Here is an 8,083-nt window from a genome sequence, read left to right as displayed (position 1 = left end):
ACATGCAATATGTTCATTACTTCATACTTACGTACATACTTTATATCCTCTTACTTCGTACATCGTATATATTCTTACCTCCATACTTTATTCTAAATTCTACTTTACTTTATTTTATTCTTCCTCGAATATTATTAGGGTCCGGTCCCTTTTTCTACCTTGAGTATTATTAGGGCTCAATCCCTTTTTTGCCTCGAGATTATAAAGGGCTCGGTCCCTTTTCTACCTTGAGTATTATTAGGGTTCAGTCCCTTTTCTGCCTTGAGTATTATTAGGGCTCAGTCCCTTTCTTCTGTACCTGGCTACCTCTTACGTTCATTCATAACATGCGTACATATCATTCATACATTATATATAAAATTGTACCATAATCATAACTTGACAATACGTGCAATATCTGAAGATCGTTCACGTACCGACAAGCAGTCAATCATACCTTTCACATAATTCTCATAAGACATACACTTAGATAAGTGTATTAACAAATCACATCGAGTATGCACACAGCCCCGAAAACATAACAAGGAATGGGGCTAGAAACTCACCTGAATGCGATTACATTCGTCGTTAATAGTTATTCCCTTCTTTAGCTGTGCGCGACTAACTGTATAACAATTACTCGTATCAATTATCTATCACTAGCCATATCATGTTTCTATTCTAATTATAGCCCTCAACGGACAAGGGTCCGGTGGCAGCGCCCCTGGCAGCGGAGTCTAGGGGCGGCAGCCCCTAGAAGGGTCCAAGGGGCAGAGCCCTTGGCTGGGGTCGAGCTGCCAGGTCAGCTTGGAAAAATTTTATTTCCATTAACTGTCTTAACACATTTTCCATTAAAATTTTGAATCATTATTTATTTAGCTAACTTAAAAGTTCGAGGGCTTCTTTGTAAATTAACCATTCTTTTATATGTCTAGTGACCATTCTGCCATTTTATTAAACTTCTAATTCGCTACTTTGGTCTTAGCGAATTGGGTTATCATAGCGAACTGGTCTTGTAACGAATTGTACCCTCAAACGAACTGGTCCTCTGACGAATCAGTCCATATAACGAACCTGTACATATAACGAATCAGTCCATGTAACGAATTGGACCTTCTAATTTGTTATCTCTGCTGCCGAATGACTTTAACGAATCAAGGGTAATTCGTTATCCTTTTTCCCTTAACGAATTAGATAACGAATTAAAGCTAGTTCGTCAATCTTTCCTTAGCGAATCAGCTGACGAATTACCCTTAGTTCGTTAACCCCTCGTTAGCGAATTAGGGTTAGGTCAGGGAATGTCAGAACATTCTCTGACATTCCTTAACCTTGTACCACTTTTCCGGCGCCGCCAATGCCGGAAAGTCGGGATTTCGCCGGAAAAACGAGTTTTAACTCGTTTTTCACCGTTTTTCGCCCCGTTTGATTCAGATCTGAGCTAGGGTGATCCCTAAGCCCATCTTAGGTTCGGTTTATACCCGATTCCATCTGGATCTCGTGACTTAAACGGTTTAACGGTGTCGGCTCGTCGTTTCGTGACCATATCTAACGGGTTTAAGTTCACACAACATCATACTATCATTACCTCGGGTCGGTGCTTGGTTTCCTTCTTGGTTTCGGTTTAGATAAGGGAAGAGTCTAGAGAAAAAGCTTAAGTGTGTGTTTTGGTGGTGTATGGAATATGTGTAAATGGAGTTAAATGGCGATTAAGGGTTTATATATTTATGGATCATGGGCTCAAGCACATGGTCTTTCCTTCTTTCTTTCCTAACCCAAGTCCATAACCCATATCCATTTACCCAACACTAGCCCAACTCGTATTCTATTTATCTATACTGATAACGACCCGCTATAAAATAGACGAAATTTATTTTATTATTATAACAAAAAGTAGGATGTTACAAATATAATCGTTTATTAAGTATTAGTTTTTTTGTTAGTTTCTTGATATGGTAACCATTATTAAATTAAAAATATAATAACCAATATTTTATTTAACGTAAATCATTGTAAATTAATTACCTTTAATTCAATTTATGACAGTTGATTTTTGTTTAAAGATATTTTAGGTAATTAATTAATTTACAATTTAATTTCCATTTACTTAATTATGGAATTCAAATTAAATTACTTAATTTTAGGACCCAAGTAATTATGGAAGTCAAATTATATTATTTAAACTCAAATTTATTTTAATTACATTAATAATATTGTTACAAAGATTTATGTATTTTAAGAATGATTTTAAATACTGTGATAACTAACTATCATTTGACCAAAATGATATAATCATAATTAATGATATTATATTTTGCCAACTTCAAGACAATTTATACTTTTTATATATGTAAATCGTTTGAATTTAAGTTTTTGCAATATATGTTGACCACTAATTAATTTATTAGTTATGATGTCTTTAACCATAACATTTTCTTTGTTTTATAAATACAATTATTTGATATATATATATGACCATCAGCTCCATGTGATAGCAAAAAATTAATCAAATAGAAAAGTGTTTAATACCAAAACAATTTAATATTTGTGTTGGTTGAATATGTTGTCTATATTTATATGATTTGTTGATATGTTTTTCCATCTTTGTGTAACACGGGCTATACCCTAGTTTTCATTAATTCTATACAAAATAAATTTTGAAATTTTAATTTAAATAGAAGTTAAGAATATTATAAAAGAAAAAACTTAAGAATGAATGTGGTGGCAACAAGTAGAAGAATACTAGATGGTTACTTTAAGAAGAGTGTATGTGGCACTCAAGTTATTTATTTTTAAGATAGGATGTTTATATTTCACCTAGTTATTTGTAAAGATATTTGTATTATCATTTTATTATCTCGTAACACCATGAGTATTAGTGTGAATGAATAAAGTGAAACATTATCTATTTAACATTGTATTAGACGTCAATTATACTCATGATAAACTCTTAACATTTGGAGATCATTACCTTTTATTTGTTGTCTAGGTCTAAACTCTTATCATTCCTATCTGAATGTATCTTCTTTCCTAAGCAAGAGTTGTCGTGAGTATGTGTGCCCCAATTGAACCACTTTAAAAAATCATAGATATTACCAGCTTCATTTAAAAAAACGAAAGCTAACTTGAACTAGAAACATCATATAATCACCATCTTGAAGCTTGGTTTTAGAAAAGCGTGAAGTGCACCGAAGGGATATGGTCCTAGACTGAGGGTAAAGCACAAAAGCTCATACTTCTCATACCCGAGGCGTAAAGTACTATATATAAAAAAATTACTTTTCATACATATCTATCATCACGTACCCCAAACTATCTCTGCGTGAGTTAATCTACAAACAACCTATGTATAAAATCTAAAACTTTATATATCTAGGATTGTCTTTGAAACACCCACATGTGCTACACCATTTAGATTAGTACATGGGAAGGCATCTCACCTACCATTAGAACTGGAACACAAGTCATACTTGGCCTTAAAGAACCTAATTATAGATACGTATAAAGCTGGGGAGCACATGATGCTTCAGTTAAATGAGTTAGAAGAACTACAGAACCAACCTTACACGAATTCAAGGATATACAAAGAGAGAATTAAGATGATCCACGATCATCACTTGATAGGTAAGAAATAGTTTAAGTGTGGGGATTGTGTACTTCTCTATAATTCGAGGTTGTGCTTGTTTCCTGGTAAGTTATCATCTAGATGGACAAGGCTGTTCATTGTTAAACAGTAATTTCTTATGGAGCACTCGGAATAGAAAACGTTGAGGGCATAAGATTTAAGGTCAATGGGCATAAACTAAAGACCTATATTGAGGACCCATTGTGTAACAACTTGGGTTTTCGAATTTATATTTTTAGTAAATACCCGACTCGGTTCGATGTTCGGGTTATTTTATTAAATAAATATATTGCGTTTATTGAGGAGATTAATTATTAACATATTATTGTTTAAATTATTTATATAAGATATAATTATTATACATTTCTTGTTTTGGCACTTTTAACCCAAAAATATAAACTTTTATCCATTTACGTGCCAGCATTGAATCTCAAGGACTGAAATGAAAACTTTGTTATAACCCATATCATTAAATGGATTACCAGGATCCAAACCCGAATCTGTATTCAATTTCTTGTACCCGGTTATCAAATTGTATAACTTGGACCACAAAATTCGTGTTATTATTGTTAATTGATCATGTAAATATATTACTGATGTTAATTTCGGCCTAACCGACACCCTAATGTAACATCCTGTTTTCTAGTTTCGATTAATAAATGAAACTACGAGTTATTATGAGTAGGGCTAGTGTTGGGTTAAATGGATACGGATTATGGACTTGGGTTATAAAAGAAAAAAGGAAACACCATGGGCTTAAGCCCATGATCCATAATTATATAAGTCATAAGTTCCCACTTAATTCCTCATTTACACATATTCCATACACCACAAAAACACACACTTAAGCTCTCTCTCTAGTTCTCTCCTTGCCTAAGCCGAAACCAAGAAGGAAACCAAGCACCGACCCGAGGTAATGATAGTTTGATATTGTATGAACTCAAACCGTTAGATTTAGTCACGAAACGATGAGCCAACACCGTTAAACCATTTAAGTCACGAGATCCGGATGGAATCGGGTATAAACCGAACTTAAGATGAGCTTAGGGATCACCATAGCTCAGATCTGGATCGAACGGGGCGAAAAATGGTGAAAAACGAGTCAAAACTCGTTTTTCCGGAGAAAACGCGTTTTTCCAGCGCCGGAAAGGCAGCGCTGGAAAAGTTAATACGAGGTAAAAAGGTGTCAGGGAATGTTCTGACATTCCCTGACCTAACCCTAGTTCGCTAATGAGAACTTACCGAATTAAAGGTGATTCGCTAACTGATTCGTCTAAGGGAGCATAACGAACTAGCTCTAGTTCGTGTCAGATTCGTTAAGGGAAAAAGGGTAACGAATTACCCTTGATTCGTATAGCCAGTTCGTTAGAAGAAGATAACGAACTAGAAGGTCCAATTCATTACATGGACTGATTCGTTATATGGACTGGTTCGTTATATAAACTGATTCGTCAAAGGACCAGTTCGTTAGAGGGTTCAATTCATTACAAGGACCAGTTCGTAATAACAAACCAATTCTTTAGAGAACCAAGTAACGAACAAGAAGTTTTATGAAATGACAGAACAGTCCCTGGACTTATAAAAGAATGGTTTAATTGCAAAGAACCCCTTGAACTTTTTAAGTTAGCAAATTTAATGATGACTCAAAATTCTAATGGAAAATGTGTTAAGACAGTTAATGGAAATAAAATTTTTCCAGCTCAACCCCAGCCAAGTGCTCTGCCCCTTGGACCCTGCTAGGGGCTGCCGCCCCTAGACCCCGCTGCCAGGGGCGCTGCCCCCAGACCCCTGTTCGTTGTGGGTTATGAATAAACTAGAAACGTGATATAGATAGTGATAGTTAAATGATATGTGTAATTGTTATACAGTTAGTCGTGCATAGCTGAAGAAAGGAATAACCATAAACGGTGAACGTAACCTCATTCAGGTGAGTTTCTAGCCCCATTCCTTGTTATGTTTTCGGGGCTGTATGCATACTCGATGTGATTAGTTAATAAACTTATCCTAAGTGATAAGTGTATGCGATATATGTATTATGTGAAATGTATGAATGCTTTCTTGTCAGTACATGAATGATCTTCGGATATTGCATGTACTGCCAGGTAACGGTTGATGTTATATGTATGTTGTAAGATGACGAATGAATGAGGTGTGTATGTGCGAAACTTACGATTATGTATATAGAAAGTATGTTATATAGGTATGGAAGAAAGGGTACCGGACCATAATAATATCCGAGGATGGAGGGTACCTGACCCTAATAATATCCGAGGATGAAGGGTGACCGGACCCCTAATAATATCCGAGGATGAAGGGTGATCGGACCCTAATAATATCCGAGGATGAAGGGAGACCGGACCCTAATAATGTCCGAGGATGGAGGGTACCAGACCTTAATAATATCCGAGGTATGTAGGGCGAATGCTCTTTATAACGTAAGGTTAGTTATGAATGTATATGAAAGAACGATGGACAGGTTAAGTATGTAATGCGTACCTTCGGGCACGTATATGTGTATGTAAAGTAAGTTATGTGATTAACTAGAACTCACTCAGCGTAGCTGACTTTTAGTATGCACGCAGGCAAATAGGCTGAGGCAGCTCGCGTGATTGAAGACACATGGCATGGAATCGAAGATACTGGCATCTCGAAGAAATGTTGTGGTGTTTTAAAGAGTATGTTTTGTTTTAATTGACTATAAATGTTTTATAAGACAAGATTTGGAGGTTATGTAAGATATTATGGTTGAAGTTTTATATTCCGCGTAAAGTTTTAATTAACTCTGATTTGTAGAACTGTGTTTATGAGTACATCCAACACCAAAGTAGGGATACCGGTAACGGGGCCTTACAAGTTGGTATCAGAGCAAAGTTCGAGAGATTTAAGCATCCTATATGCTTAGACTCGAACAGAGAATGGGAGTAAAGTAAGAAAAGAAAGAAGATGCCGGTTCGAGATAGCAATGTGTCACTCAAGCAAGTTCAGTAACGGTAAAGTGTATGATTAAATATGTATGTAAATGTTAGCTTAATTGCTAAAGAAAGAATATGTGAATGTTAGGGATAGGATTAATTGATTGTTCGATTGATTAACTGTTTAGAGTAGAATTAGCACAAATAGACTCATAAGAGGAAGTGTATAGGACAGGGAAAGTAACGTGATCAGCTAATCACATCTGGCCACTGTTATTACCTGTTAGCCTTACTATCCTTGTACTAAATAGTTCCTTGAGTGATGACGTTTGTGTTTTCCTTTCCAGAATACCGCCATGGATAACCGACATGGATAAAATTATCCGCATTAGCGAGTGTCGTCCCGATCAAGCTGTCGGTTATGCCACCCAATCGTTTGAAGATGAGGCGATGTATTGGTGGGAATCGAATGAACAAAGAAGGAGTCGAGAGGAAATCAAGGCTATGAGGTGGGAGGATCTGAAGGAACTTGTTATGAAGAAATTCTATGCGGACGCCGAGGTTGAGAGGGCGGAGATGAAGTTCCTGAACTTGAAAGCTGGGACGATGACACATCGTGAGTACACCACCGAGTTCAACCGAATGTCTAGGTTGGTGTTCGATATAGTCAACACCGAGGCGAAGAGAATCAAGTGCTATGTGAGGGGATTGCCACAAAAAGTTCGCATGGTCAGGGTGAATAAACCTGCTACTTTTGACTCTGCTGTCGAACTCGCAGAGATGGTTTATGAGGACCTGGCTGCGGACAATGCTGTTATGGGGGAGGAAAAGAAGGATAAGAAGTGGCCCGCTCCTGTTAAACGACCGGGTACTCAGTTATGGAACTCTAAGGACAAGAAGCAGAAGGTGTGGGAGAGAAAGACATGCAAGACGTGTGGGAAGGTGCACGGTGGAGAGTGCAAGTGGGGCACTGGTTCGGATATGTGTCACAAATGTGGAAAGGCTCATGGTGGGGAGTGTAGACTTGGAACAAATGCCTGTTATAAGTGTGGGAAGGTGGGGCACTATGCTAATGAGTGTGATGTAAAACCCGCATGCTACAAGTGTTGTAAGACGGGTCATATGGCAAGGGAGTGTACTGATGGTGATGCTGGAGGTAGTGGAAAGAAAGATGCCGACCAAACTAGGCCAAGGACTAGAGCCTACATGCTGACCCAGGAACAGGCTAAACAGATTTCGGATGTTGTGACTGGTACGTTTTTAGTAAACGGTATTTCTGCTTCAGTATTATTTGATTCGGGTGCGAATAAAAGTTTTGTAGCTACACCGTTTAGTAAATTAGCTAAAATGAAATGTTGCCGAGTGTCTGAAACTTTTATAGTAGAAACCGCTAGTGACGTTTCTGTTAAAATAATGAAAATGGTTAAGGACTGTAAGATAGAGTTAGAGGGACATGAGTTCCCTGTTACCTTGCATGTTATGACCTTAGGAGGGTTCGATGTAGTTTTAGGAATGGATTGGTTGTCTGAGTATGAAGCTCAGATAGTATGTAAGAGTAGGATGATAAGGT

Source organism: Bidens hawaiensis, unplaced genomic scaffold, assembly GCF_021521415.1.
Source record: "Bidens hawaiensis isolate Kalapana, Puna unplaced genomic scaffold, B.hawaiensis_p1.1 tig00065006_1, whole genome shotgun sequence".
In the NCBI taxonomy this organism is placed as follows: Eukaryota; Viridiplantae; Streptophyta; class Magnoliopsida; order Asterales; family Asteraceae; genus Bidens; species Bidens hawaiensis.
The sequence above is the reverse complement of the archived record's forward strand: the minus strand, read 5'-3'. Positions refer to the sequence as shown.